The following is a 15,319-nucleotide window of genomic DNA, read 5'->3' on the forward strand; positions in this document are numbered from 1 at the left end:
CTCATCATCTGCCAGGAGTTCACCAGGGATGCGAGAAAAAGCGTCTGCATTGCTGTTACTTCGGCCCGTGCGATATTTAATGGTAAACTGATAATTGGCTAACCGGGAGCACCAGCGCTGTTCGAGTGCCCCAAGTTGTGCAGAGGACAAGTGGGCCACCGGGTTATTGTCTGTGTAAGCTGTAAATGGGGTCGCTAAAAGATAGTCTTTGAACTTTTCGGTGACTGCCCACACCAGAGCCAGTAATTCGAGTTTAAAAGCACTATAGTTCGTGTCATTTCGTTCGGTTCTTTTTAAACTTCTGCTCGCGTAAGCTACTATACGCTCTTGTCCGAACTGTTTTTGCGCGAGGACAGCACCGAGTCCCTGATAGCTAGCATCTGTGTACAGGTTAAACGGCTGACTGTAATTGGGGTAGGCAAGGATGGGAGTCTCGGTCATCATGTGCTTGAGTTTCTCAAAGGCATCCTGTTGGTCCTTGCTCCAGACAATGGCCCTTATTCTGGTCTGTGCGGCCGGAGCCGCATACGTTGCTCCGGCCGCACAAACCAAACCCCGCCTACAAGACGGATCGCCACGGCCGTCCGTACGCGGATGGCTGGCGATCCGCATGAAAATGGTGGGGCGTACGCCTCCACCATGGTGGGAGCTGCCCCCTGCATTCGATGGTCGACGACCATCGAAGGCAGGGCCGCACGCTCCCCCCGCTCACGCAAGCTTAGACCACACGGACAATCGTCCGTGTGAAAGCTTGTATTTGGGCGGAGAGCTGACATCCGGCGATGTCAGCTTTCCGCCCCCATCACTGGCGTCATAGCCTCATTACCATGCATACGCCCCGCGTTTGCATGGGAACGCCCATGAAACGCGGGGCGTATACATAGGTAAATGAGGCTATCAAGCCCCTCACGCCCCTATACGCCCCCTTTGCGGCGTATAATTTTTGTGTGCGGCGAATTCGCCTGCACATGCGCAGAGTGACCTCTGCGCATGTGCAGAGTGAAAACATCGGCGGTACGGCCGCACGCGGGCCGTACCGCACAGATTAGAATAAGGGCCAATATGAACATTTTTACTTTGGTGATGTTTGTCTATCCCACGGAGTAGAGCATGGATTGGGTTTACAACTTGGGCAAAGTTTTTAATAAATCTTCTATAATAGCCGACAAAGCCTAAGAAACTGCGTACTTCTTTAACGGTCGTTGGTACGGGCCAATCTTTGATGACAGAGATTTTGTCAGGATCGGGCACAATCCCTTCTGCACTCACAATGTGACCGAGGAATTTGAAACTTTCTTTAAGTAAATGGCATTTAGACGGCTTTGCTTTCAACCCATAATCGGCTAGTCGTTTGAAGACCTCATCTAAATGTTTCAAGTGCTCGTGGTAGGTCTGAGAGTAGATGATAATGTCGTCTAAATATATCAGCACCATGTCGAAATTACGGTGACCCAAGCAATGCTCCATGGCTCTTTGGAAGGTACTGGGGTCATTGCATAAGCCAAAGGGCATGCGATCGAACTCATATAAGCCCATCGGAGTCGTGAAGGCCGTTTTCTCTCGATCCTCTGGAGCCATTTCAATCTGCCAATGTCCTGAAGTTAAGTCTAAGGTCGAGAAATAGGTAGCTGATTTCAGAGCGGTGAGTGCTTCTTCAATGCGGGGTAACGGATACGCGTCCTTGTGTGTAATCTGATTCAACTTGCGGTAATCTACACAGAATCTCAAATTACCATCTTTCTTCTGCACGATGACAATTGGGGCTGCCCAAGGGCTGTAACTCTCATGGATGACACCGGATGTCTGCATTTCTTCCAGCATTTTTCGTACAGGTTGGTATAATGCTTGCGCCAAGGGTCTATAACGTTCTTTAATAGGGGCAGCATTTTCCGTGGGAATGTAATGTCTTATGGTTTCCACTTTACCGAAATCAGCTTCGTATTGGCTAAAAGTGGCCGAATTTTTCTTCACGATCTCCAGAACTCCCTCTCTGAGCTCGCTAGGAGTCGTTTCTTCTCCAATATGAATTTTCTCCCACCATTGGACCGGTTGTTCTTCTTTCACTTGGGCAGAATCAACAGTCTTCATATTCATGGTTAGGATATCATGGATATGTTGGAAATCTGTCCACAATAATTTGGCCATAGTTTGGTTGCGATGTATAGAATAGAATCTTTATTTATCATAAAATGTCCACATACAATGAACATTAAACGAAAATAATTTGTGAACAATACAGATATACAAGCAAAGGTATTAAAAAAACAGTACATATGACTACAAGATTCATACATAGATCACGGCATATGTAGACAAACAACATGATCGTGTGGGTTCAGGATGCGTACTGGCAGACGACCATTTTTTACGGTGACTAAGGCTCTTGCAACAACGATGTCCTTCTGATGAAATAAACGACACGGTTCCACCAGGGCGTCATATGCCTTTCCAGCCAGCCCGCACCTCGCCTTTCCCCAGATGATGGTTTCTGAGTTGGGTTGTAATACAATCGCTCTTTTGTCCGCCACCTTCACTTTTCCAACTTCTCCGTAAGAGTTGACAAACCGTTGTTGATTTTGCAGGATTCTAATGGTCTTTTGTAAAGCTTGCTGAACTTTCGGGGAAGCATGTGTTAATTCCTCTTTCAATGCTCCAATCAATTCTTCTGGGCAATGTTGTAGTATATTCATGCCGATGATTATGGCAGGGATATTCTGGTTCACTCCTGGAGTGACAAGGAACCCCTGAACCGGCAATAAAGTTTTATTCAGGCGAATGTCCATTTCACAGTACCCTTCACAGACGATATCTAAACCATTGCTGGCTAACAGTCGTAACCAGGAGGGAGGAGGAGACAAGTGGTTTCTTTTGTCCCAATAATGTTGTAATACATCAATTTGTATCGTTGAAACCTGTGATCCTGTGTCTAACGTGGCCATAAGCTTTACCCCATCCAAGACAATTGGTAGGACAGGGCACGGCCCCACGAACTTGGGGCACCAGTCTTCCTGAGTTGGACCTATTGCATCTGGTTTCCCCGAGGACCGGTCTCCGTCCCCGGGGCATGTGGGTTTAAATTGTCTTCCTGTCTGCAAACTCGTTCTATGTGTCCGCTTCGTCCACACCTGCGGCATATGGGTCTCCCCTGGGAATCGAAATTGGTCCGTAGATCTACGTCCTCGCCCTGGCGTGTTCGACCTCCATTCATTTCGGGGAGGTCGACGGCTATAATTCCAGTCTCTATCATCTCTTCCCGACGCTCCCTGTCTTGCCAATTTTCGAAGTTCTCGCTTAATTTCCTCCATTCCAGTTGTTAAGTCTTCGACTTGCCCTTTCAAGGTTAGAGACGGATCCGATGAAGATGCTTGGGACCTTTGTACCGCAATCTGAGGCTTCCCTCCTAACTCTTCCAACGCAGTAAAGCCTGCCTGCCGCGACGGGTGCTCCTGGTAACCAGGCAACTCGGGAAACGTTACTTCATCGGACGTGACGGTCCCGACTAGTTTCACGGCCGCGTCCTTGAAATCCAGAAAAGGACATCCCACTTTTTGTAGCCTCAAAAGTTTCAGTTGTGCTTTCACGTTTCTGTCATTTACCCCTTCTATTAATCGATTGGTTAGCGTGTCATTTACTTCCGGTATTGCCTCCTGATCAAGCTCTTGAATTGCTCGGAGTAATTCTAGCAAACCTAGAGCAAAATCTCTCAAACTTTCTCCAGCGATTTGCTTCCTGGCATAAAACTGAGACTTTAGCTCTGATAATGTTGCGATGTCAAAGGTGGTGGCCAACCTTTTGAAGACTTGTTCTACTGTCTTTTTCTCTTCTTCTGGCCAGGATAACACTTCTCTTAAAGCCGATCCCTTTAGTTGTCCCGCCAGAATTTCTACTTTTTGTTCATCATCCAATGTGCACAACTTAAACATAGAGTATAATGCTCTCTCAAATTGACGTAAAGTGCTGGTATCTTTCCTCGGAATTTCTCCAGAAAACATAGGTAGCCAAGGTGTTCCGAAGAAATAGGGTAATGTGATGGCGTTCCCTCTTGCCATAGTTGGCAGTGTATAAGACACATTGGCCTCTTCCGGTGGTGTTCTAGTCTTGGTTGGTGGTATTTTTACCGGGCTTCCCGGATTTGATTCTCCTGAAGAGGCTTTATCCCCCGACGACATTTTGTATGGATCCTGTTCGTCAGACGCCAAAGTTTTGTAGCACGCCGGTAAGTATGGAGTTAGGGTGTGGATATACTTTCGTTAGGATCCAGCGGCTTTTGGTGTTCTGTTCCCGTAACTGCTGTAATTACTTGACTTATGAATCACAATGCAACACTTTATACAATGAAATACAAGGTCACAGTAACAGTAAGATTTATTAAACTGGAACGCTTCTTCACTGTTCTGGAATGAGCAAAAGGTGAATGGCAATTTGCCAACAACAAGAATAAACAATTCAGAAAAACCACATCAATACATAAGGGAATCACAACATATCACCTTATATAATAACATTCACATTAATAGGCACCACTTCTAAAATATAGTGATATTTTAACTATCTAAGGCTGCAGCCCTGCTTTTAACTCTAACGCTATTTCTTTTCTTAGTATTACTTTTAAAACATTTCGCTTTTCTTATTATACTTTACAGACTACAATCGTATATGAAGTCCCTGAAAATAAGACAAAACAAAGTCCACACTGTGGATGTCACGGTAAGGCAATTCCTTTGGAGGAATGAGCAAAACTATGTAAAGTTTGTGACTGTCTATTTGAATTCAGATTTAACTACCTTGGTCCGTAACTTTTCCTGTATGTCCTTTAGTAGTAGCTATGGAGATGTTTTCCGGAGGAAATATTTTCCTGAAGTTTAGAACTGACTGTCACTGAAACATACACTTTCACTGCATGTCAGTAGTGGGAGCGTCCTCCCATTAATTTAGTGTACACTTTAGCATAGAGTTGAAGTGAATATGATTTATTCCCGACAGAACGGAGAATCAGTTATATTCCTCAGTGTGGTGTCTGTATCATGAATTAGCTTTGATCTTACTGCTTTTTTTCTGTCTCAGTCTCTAGCTAATATTATGGCAGCAATCTCTTCACTACAACTCTCTCTGCAATGCAATAGCTAGGTGTTTTACTCTAGCTGTCAGTCTACTTTTAAAGGGTGTATTATTACAGGTTATAACGGTACAATTGCAAAGTGCTGATTATAAACCATAAATGCAGCTCCTTAGTTAACTTTTAGAACTGGACACATTGTAGACAAAGCTTCTGAATGTTCTGTAGTTACAATTGTTATAGTTTGTTCTTGAAAACTAGGGATGTCATGGGTTAAGTAAGGATCCCTGTCATACTGGAGGATTGATGACTTTCCTCTTCTCTCTGTAGCAGCAACTGTAACTTCCCTGTAACTTTACACAGTCAGTGCACACTAAATAGCTAGTGTCTCTTTATGTGATGGATCACTGGTCTCGACCTCTACTGAAGACCTGAGCAAGGTTTAATGTGCACATAATCATTACACTAGGCTCTGTCCCTCGCTGTAATGCTGCTGCTAAGAGATGTTTATATAGGATCTGACAGTCTGCCTCTGGCTGAGCTTTTCTGTGTAATGCTGCTGCTGGGAGGCGTGATATGGTACCTGTCAATCTACCTCTGGCTGTGCTTTTCTGTGTAGCTATGGGCTAGGCTGGGGGCTGGGCCACACTCACCACTCCCCGTTCGTGTTGTCATTCAGGTCTCTGCCTTATCTCCGCCCTGTTGCCGCCTCTTATGACCAAACGACCAGCCTCCAGGACCTCCCTGCTGGGAACTGCACGTCGTGCTTGGGTGAAGCTGCTATGATGTCACTGCTGATAAGGAGGACCCACGGAGCTTCCTGAACCTCTGGTTAGTCCTTATCTTTTCTCCACAGGGTTATAAATCACCATATGATGGACTGTGCACCTTTGCTCTCCGTAACTCCTGGAGGAAACTGCGCAACAGCTCTCAACGGCTGACACTTTTATAACAGGTCCCGCGTGTCCAGACCTGTCCTCACTGCCCACGGGCTTAACAACTTTATTGAAGTGTGACAAACGTCCCCTGTAGGTGTCTAGGTGTCCACCCCTGCAACCCAGCAATTAGTTCCATCTGTGTACAGGGTGGAAGAGTCCAACTTTGCAGAAAAGGGGAAAACTTCTCTTTACACTTTCAATGTCCTCCATGAGGAATTTGCAACCTGACACTGTGTTCATACATAAATAATCACTGACACTGTCTTCTAAGAAAGTTCTAAAGAACTGTCCCCTATGGGGATCAATTTATTTACCACAATAGGTACTCTCTATGAGACATATGCAGTATGACAAAATGTGTCTATTCTCACTATTTACAACTATATACATATTGGTTAACCCACTGTAGTACCCTTTTAGTGCCATCAATATTTTAGGGTGTTACAGACACTCTGGGACCACTCGCTACAGCAGCGAGCTGTCAGCACTCACTCAGCTGGGGGCAGACACTCGTAGGAGAGGCAAACTTACGCCCGAGTGGAGTCACTGGCTTGTTTGCAGGTGTTTAGAGAAAGAAAAAGTACTCTCTTTTGCCGGGGGCACTGCTTTTGAGAATAGATTTTAAAACTTAGCTTTTATTATTTTAAGTTTATTAAGAATAAAATGGACACACGTTGACGCTAACATACAATAAACATACAGTGAAAGTACACAGCACTATCACAGTGCTTGCACTAGCACTCACTTATACAGCAAGTATTGTCTAAATCAATTGTATAGTGTGTGCAATAATTCAATGTTCACACTAAATACTTCTGAAATAAGAGGGTGGCACAGTTAATTTTTTTAATGGATATCTCTGGATATCCAGAAGCAACTGCGATGTATTTGAAAAGTCACAATGTTTCCAAAAGAGAGCAAGTTATGACGTTTACTTAAAAATTTTCTGTTTGCGGCAGAGTTTAGTCAGAAATTGCACATACTGTCTAATCAATTAATTACATAGTATAATATACCAAAATTGGTGACAGTGTGGATATTCGAAGTGACAATTAGGTTAAGATATCACAATCTACAGTAATACTCTGTAACAAGAATATATCACTTCATGCCGGTTTTCCAGGTCCACGATTGGCTGATGGGCGGGCCTAAGTCCCGGTCGGGGGGCGGAGCCTCAGATGTCAACAGAACACCGGACCGTGGGAAGAATGCTGCTGGGCACCCGGAGAAGCGCTGAAGATGTCTGTGGTGAGTATGATTTCTCTCCACAGCCTCCCCTCTGGATTCTACTGGACAAGGGGACCGAAGCTTCGTGTCAACATAGGTGAGTTGGATGAATGGGCTTGGTGTGTATTAAACTTGTACTGTCAGTGTGTTTGTGTACTTTTTTAACTATTTGTAGTACTGTGGGACTACTAGTCCCAGCGGGCCCTTTATTGCCCCACATGCTGGGACTTGTGGTTCTCCAAGTCCCTGCATGTGGTGCAGGCTTGCTGGGACTCATAGTTCCACAGCAATACACAATAGGATTTTCTCTATTTTTTTACACAATTAATCAGCTCGATGCCCACAGCCCAGGGGCATCGAGGACAGCCCCGGGCTTCAGCATGGGCTGGTAAGTTCTGGAGGGGGGGGACCCCTTCTTTGGGGGGGTCCCCACTCCCCCAGGACCCCTGCCCATGCTGACTGGTCAGAGGGCTGAATGCTTTGGCCGGGGGGACTTGTATAAAAAGTCTCCCCCCGGCTGTGGCATTACCCTGCTGGCTGGTTGGGCCCGGTGCTGGTTCTTGAAATACGGGGGACCCCTAGTCATTTTGTCCCCCGTATTTTGGGAACCAGGACTGGCCCTTGAGCCTGGTGCTGGTTTTATAAAATGCACGGAACCCCAACTTGTTTGTTCCTGTGATTTTATGAAACCAGGACCGGCTCTTTCAGCCCGGGGCTGGTTATGCTCTGGAGGGGGGACCCCACGCCGTTTTTTTTTTTACTTTAACTTTTAGCCTTTTTTTGGACAGAACCATGCACAGATCACACAGATTTGTGCATGGTTCTGTAAAAATCGACAGCAAGAAGCTGGTCTATTTTTTTTGCGTTTTTTGGTAAGGTCCCATATGCGACTTTAGAACTCGCATCCTATTACATATGCGAGTTCTATAGTTTACAATGGGAAAACATCTGGATGCGATTTTCAGTGTGACTGAAAATCGCATCTTTAAAATGTGCGATTTCGCGGTAAAAAGTGCGCTTTTTACAGCGATTTTTAACCTATTAAATGTGCGATTTTCAGAAAAGGTACTCTTTACCTAGAAGGGCGCCCATCGCGACCATCGAATGCACTAAAAATCGGGTGCGACGCGATGGCCGCGATTTCCCATAGGGACCAATGTTAAAAATCAGATTGGACCCAATTTTAGTGTTCAATGCCTCAATGCCCGCGATTTTTACATAGGAAACAATGTTAAATGGGCCACAGAGCCCTAATAGTCACCGTGAACTCTGAAATGGCCCCCACAATTGTTAACGTCACCCCACGATCAACGTCAACCCGAAGCGTGGCGAGCGCAGCGAGCCCGCGAGGGGCGGCGGTACGCGTCCTCCGACCTTTTCATGCCCTACTATCCACGTCGGCGTGGAGTTGAGAATAGAATAGTGTGGCGAGCGCAGGGATCCACCAAGGCCCGAAGCGTGGCGAGCGCAGCGAGCCCCGCGAGGGGACGCGGATACCTTCACAGTTATACGCGTCCCCTCGCGGGCTTCACAGGTGTCCGTGGCGAAAAGCGGACACCTGTGAAGCCCGCGAGGGGACGCGTTTACCTGTGAAGGTATCCGCGTCCCCTCGCGGGGCTCGCTGCGCTCGCCACACTATTCTATTCTCAACTCCACGCTGACGTGGATAGTAGGGTATGAAAAGGTCGGAGGACGCGTACCGCCGCCCCTCGCGGGCTCGCTGCGCTCGCCACGCTTCGGGTTGACGTTGATCGTGGGGTGGCGTTAACAATTGTGGGGGCCATTTCAGAGTTCACGGTGACTATTAGGGCTCTGTGGCCCATTTAACATTGATTCCTATGGCCAAATCGCGGGCATTGAGGCATTTAACATTAAAATCGCGGTCAATCACCGTTTTTAACATTGATCCCTATGGGAAAATCGCGGTCATCGCGGGTACCCGATTTTAATGTACCCGCGATTTACCCGCGATAGCCGCGATTTTTTACCCCCGATGCCCGCGATTTCAATCGCTGGCGCCCTTCTAGGTAAAGAGTACCTCGGAAAATGTGCGATTTCGGCCGTTTTTGACCAAAAATCGCACATGTCCAAAAATCACACCCTATTACATTTCGCCCTGTAACTCTTTGTTTCAATGAAGATTGTTTAACAAATAATTGCTCAGTTTGACTCCTTAAGGGGATAATACAGGATAATTACTATGATATTATTAGAGGACAGTATAGATTGCTGTCCATTCAATTTAATTCATACATCTGTATTAACCACTCGGATCGGTGACAATATGAATATGTGATGTGACAAGAGAAGTATAAATAATTGATGAAATAGGCTGTGCTTTAATTCACACCATTGAGAACAGTCTATTTCAACAAAGGTTAGGTACATTCATATTGGTACTCTATTAAATCACACACATGAAAGCTCTTCACATTTGTCATAAACAAAATTGTTGTATGTGGTACTGCAGACTCTATATAGAGAGAAAAATATTTTTATAATATATTGTTTGCAGGTGTGACTGGAGCCGGCAGATCACAGACATGTATCTGACATCCCAAGGCGCAGGAATTCAGAAACCAGCAATGTTGTTCTTGTGCATGCAGGCAGTGGAAGGGTGGCAGAGTCCACAGTTTCAACAGGTCACTGGGAGCGGTACTTTACGCGTTTCTCCGACGTTAAAGTGTGTCGGTGTCCTCAGATGATACCATCCCATCATTGCATGATCACTTTTAAGATTAAGTTAATTAGCTCACATAAAAAAGCATGACAACGTGAATTTTCAGACCCATATGTTTGCAATGGCAAGGTTCATTTTTTCTATAAAGCCAACGATACACATAATAAAGCAATAAATGATATAATAAAAAATAATAAAAATGATAAATAATAATCCACAAGGGATGAAAGATAAGCAGATAGAGTGCGGACTGTGACATTGTACATAGATACTACAAAAGTCTCTACTATAGTATAATATAAACAAATAGAATCAGTACTATAAATACAGGGCCTGCGCTACCCATTCAGCAGCTCCTGCAAAGCAGGGAGTCGCCATGCTGAAAAGGGGCAGTCTCCCTCCCTGCTCTGCTAAAGCTGCTCAGCCCTCACTGTCACTGCCTCCTACACTCCACCCACGGGCGAGTGGCAGTATAAAGATTTGCTCCCTGCACCACAAGTGTACACAGCCTGCATGCCGCCCACAGGCCTGTCTGACAGCGGGCGGCAGTATGGAGAAGATGAGCAGCTCCCTGCACCTTGCACACACTGTCTTCCTTCTGCGACCTGCCCCCTCTTCCTCACGGACACTTGCGCTGAGGCATGTAGCGCTGTCTGGGAATGCCTGGATGACATATCATGTCCGGATCCGCCCCTTACCCATTGCTCCCTGTGCCTGTCAGTTGTCAATCAAATGATGAACAGGCAGCTGCGCCGCCTCCACTTCCTTCCCTCTTCTCAGTGTGCTGTGCCAGTGCCACTGCCAGTCCTCAACACTCCGGCCCCTCTATCTCCTCCCCTCTTCTTCCATCTGCTCCTTCTCTCCCCTCCTTTCCGCCTCAGACATGAGAGAGGTGTAATGGCATCCTCAGCGTCCTGCCTACGCAGATATAGGAGGAGGGACTGCACAAGAGTTAAACAGCAAAAGAACAGTGAGTCTTTTATTATACATGTTTATAACAATTTTTTTTAATAAATGTACATTTTTTTATATTAATTTAGACACTTTTTAACCCCTTCCCGACATATGACGTACATTTACGTCATATGTCGGTTGCGGGGGAATCAAGCCAGCTCACGGAGTGAGCTGGCTTGAAAGAGAGCAGGTAATGGCTGTATATTACAGCCAGGTACCTGCTCTCACGGCCACGAGCGGCGAGTTCGCCGATTGTGGCCGTTTAACCCTTTAAGCACCGCGGGCAAAGCGCCCGCAGTGCTTAAATAGCTGATCGGAGGGGGGGCGCCCCCCTCCGGCGCCGATCGGGGCCCCCCGCGGCGAGATCGGAGGGTGCCGATCGGTTGCCATGGTAGCCAGGGGTCTAATGTAGACCCCTGTGCTGGCCGTGTCAGTATTCCTATTACATCCTGCCTGAGGCAGGATGTAATAGAAAGTGCTGAAAATCACTATGTTCAGCCATAGAGCTCTATGGCTGAACCTAGTACAGGCGATCGCGCCCCCTAGTGGTCAAGTACACTAGGGGGCCTTGTAGTAAAAGTAAAAAAAAAAAAAAAAAATAAGTTTAAAAATAAAAAAAAAATAAAAAAATATTAAAAGTTCAAATCACCCCCCTTTCCCCATTTCACAAATAAAAATAAATAAAAAATAAAAAAAATAAACATATTTGGTATCGCCGCGTTCCTAAAAGTCCGATCTATTAAAATATAACATTAGTTATCCCGCACGGTTAAAGGCGTAAACGGAAAATAATTCCCAACGCCAAAACTACGTTTTTTGGTCGCATCGCCTACCCAAAAAAAAATAACTAAAAGAGATCAGAAAGTCGCCCATATCCCATAATGGTATTAATTAAAAAGTACACTTCAGCCCGCAAAAAATGAGCCCTCACCCAGGTCCGTAGGTGGAAAAATAAAAAAGTTATAAGCCGCAGAACATGGCGACGCGACGCAAATTAGAAAAAACGTAAAAGTTGCTATTTTTTTTTTTAGTGGTAAAACATAACGAAAACTATATAAGTTTGGTATCACCAGAATCGTAACGACCCATAGAATAAAGATAACCCATCATTTTAAACGAACTATGAACTCCAAAAAAACCGTAACCAGCGCAAAATTGTGGAATGGCGTTTTTTTTTTTTTTTACCCCACATTGAATTATTTCCTGATTCCCCAGAATATTATACGGTATAGTAAATGGTACCATTAAAAAGTACAACTTGTCCCGCAAAAAAAAAGCCCTCATGTGTCTATATAGCCGGAAAATTAAAAAAGTTACGCTTATTTGAACGCAAGGAGGAAAAAAAAAAATTAACAAAAAAGGCCTGGTCGGGAAGGGGTTAAATAATGGGCTGGGTTATGTGTCTAAAGGTGGCCATACACGCTGCAATAGCAGCGTGCAATGCGATTTGCACTCCCGCGGGCATCGCATCGTACAGTACTGCTTTCGGATCGCATCGCACACACATTGCATGCAGAGCCAGATTAAGGTCTAAATGGGCCTGGAGCTGAAAATGATCAAGGGCCTATTATGCGCAATAATAGGGGTTGTGGCCAGCACCTTATAATGTGGGGGGCGTGACCAGTGTTCTGGTTGGGTGGTCTACTCATGGGTGTGTCTGTATTTGTGTAAATACTTTCAACTAATTATATATGCCTGGAAAAGGCATGGGGCTGGCATAGGAAAAATGCAGGGAGATATATTGGTGGGTGCCCTCCAAAGGTGCACCCGCAGGATGCCGATGTCCTAAGATACATGCGGGGTGAGTCGGCACTCCAGTCATAAAAAAAAAAAATGAATGCCGAAAACTTGGTAGACAATTTTTCAGCACCTTTTATTTGGTCACCTAAGTTTACCACACCATATACCCCTTATACAAATCATGCAACACAATAGTAACCCCCTTATACTGTACTTGCCTCTTATACATTATGCCACATGGAATGAGCCAAAATTCACACTATGGCACATGGATTGAGTCAAAATTCACGTTATTGCCACACAGATTAAGGCAAAATTCACATTTTACCAAATGGATTGAGCCAAAATACACTCTATACCAGGCATGTCCAAACAGTGGCCCTCCAGCTGTTGTTAAACTACATGTCCCAGCATGCCTTGACATAGTTTTAGCATTCCCTAATAGCAAAACTGTGGCAATGCATGATGGGACTTGTAGTTTCACAACAGCTGGAGGGCCATAGTTTGGACATGCCTGCACTATACCAAACAGATTGAGCAATAATTCACAATATGCTTCATAAACAGGGACATTGCGCGCCAAAGGTGCACATTAAAAATTTACACCATAATGCCCATTACATGTTAAGCCACACACCATAATGTTCATTACGTATTATGCCAAACACCATTATGCCTATTAAAAATTATGCTACATAAGTGCTGCTTACCTACATGCTCATTGCCAGGGGTTCCATGCTTATTGCCATGTGGGATTACATGCTCATTTCCAAAGGGGAATATATGCTCGTAGTAACTGGAGGACAGCCGCCACCAGGCAGAAATGACAGCCATTGAGAGCCATTGACAGCCGGGCAGAGAGCAGGGGGCTGCTCGGCTGTATTCAGAGCACTGCATGTCCCGGCTATTTGAAATAATACCCCTTTTATACCAGAAAATGCAGGCACTTATCCAGGAATTTGGTCCCAGGATCATGCAGGGACATTCCCGGACTGGCCCCTTTTAAACCAGCCTAGTACCTGCATTTTCTGGTGTGAGGGCAGAGAAAACCACCCCGCCCCCCTTTAAACAACCAGCTATATCTTTGGAACCAACTGACCCATTTACATGTAGGCTTTGAATGATTTTGGTCCCGTGAAACTGGGCCGTTTGGTTCCAGAGAAATCTGTCCTCAAACAACATGAACAGCCATGAAATTACAAAAAATTGGTTTACCCGCAATATCTTTAGAACCAATTAACCCATATGGACCAGGTATCAGATTGAAGGCCCAGCGATTTGGGTTTGACTGAGATCAACCTCGAGCTTCTGGGATGCCAGCGGGCCATTGGAACTGGATGGAGATCGGAATTAGCGGGTCCCATGTTATCCTATGGGAAAAAAGTTCCAGGTTTGCCTGTCGGTATCTCCGGTTCCTGGGGGGCAAGCGATGCGGGGCTGGGCTCGTTGGAAAGCACTGGCCCTCAGCTACAAAATGGGCATATTTTGAGAGTGGGTCTGGAGCTTTAGCTCCATCAGGCCCATTGTTAATCCGGCCCTGATTGCATGCATGCCATGCGATGGGATCTAGCCCATAATGTATGCGATTCTCGCAGCGTGTATGGGCACCTTTAGTGCCTGCAACATTTTGCGAACACAGCACTGAGATGGTGTATGTATGCATTAGGGATGTGCACCAGCCACTTTTTCGGGTTTTGGGTTCTGATTACCTTGAGGTTTTGGGTTCTAATGGGTTTTGCCAAAACACCTCCTAAGTGTTTTGTGTTTGGATTTCTTGGGTTTTGGGTTCTGATTTTTTGTTAAAAAAGCATTAAAAACTGCTAAAATCGCACAATTTCTGTGTTTTTTTTTTTGCTCCTATGCTATATTAACCTCAATAACATTCATTTCCACTCATTTCCAGTCTATTCTGAACACCTCACACCTCACAATATTGTTTTTAGGGCAAAAGGTTGCACTGAGGTAGCTGGATAACTATGCTAAGCCACACAAGTGTGCGGCACAAACACGTGGCTCATGTAAGAATGGCACTGCAGCGGCAGACAGGATGGCAGTTTAAAAAACTAGGCCCCAAAAAGACCCCTATCTGGGTAGATACAGCAGTATTAGGCAGTGGGCCCCAGACCAGACAGGTAGATACGGCAGTATTAGGCAGTGAGCCCCAGACCAGACGGTAGATATGCCAGTATTAGGCAGTGAGCCCCCAAAACAGACTGTAGATACGGCAGTATTAGGCAGTAAGAATTTATAATAATTCATTTTATTATTAAGTACTGCTTGGCAGTGGCACTCAGTGGCACACGTCAGTGCACCAGCAGCATGGAATAATGTTTTACAGTTCCACACAGCACAAGTATTATTTTTTAATTAAATTAGATATAGCAACTTAGTATGTAGTTGTACTACTAGGTAGGTACACTTAGGCAGTAACACTGCCAGTGGCAACAGTGGACTGAGTAAATAATACTGGCAACCTCTATTCACAGTATTCAGTGCAGGCAGCACCAGTGGACTATATATAATTCAATTAATTAAGTATTAATAATATAGCAGCCTAGTAGGTAGAGAAAATAAACTACTAGGTAGGTAGGCAGGCAGGCAGTAGCACTGCCAGTGGTCACCACAAAAGGTAGTTATATTACACATCACCAGTAGCTTTATGCAGTGCACCAGCAGAATTTATAATAATTAATTTTATTATTAGGTACTGCTTGGCAGTGACAC

At 45.2% G+C, this 15,319-nt stretch overlaps 1 long non-coding RNA gene across 1 annotated transcript; it reads left to right on the top strand.

Moving 5' to 3' along the window:
- The first annotated feature begins 4,610 nt into the window (after positions 1-4,610).
- On the top strand, positions 4,611-10,142 carry LOC146041865 (uncharacterized). The gene is made up of 4 exons (XR_014463634.1): positions 4,611-4,707; positions 5,736-5,887; positions 7,118-7,242; positions 9,737-10,142. It is a non-coding gene; the product is annotated as an uncharacterized LOC146041865 (long non-coding RNA).
- Positions 10,143-15,319: the final 5,177 nt, after the last annotated feature.

Source organism: Crinia signifera, chromosome 19 (assembly GCF_055691185.1).
Source record: "Crinia signifera chromosome 19, ASM5569118v1, whole genome shotgun sequence".
NCBI classification, from domain to species: Eukaryota; Metazoa; Chordata; class Amphibia; order Anura; family Myobatrachidae; genus Crinia; species Crinia signifera.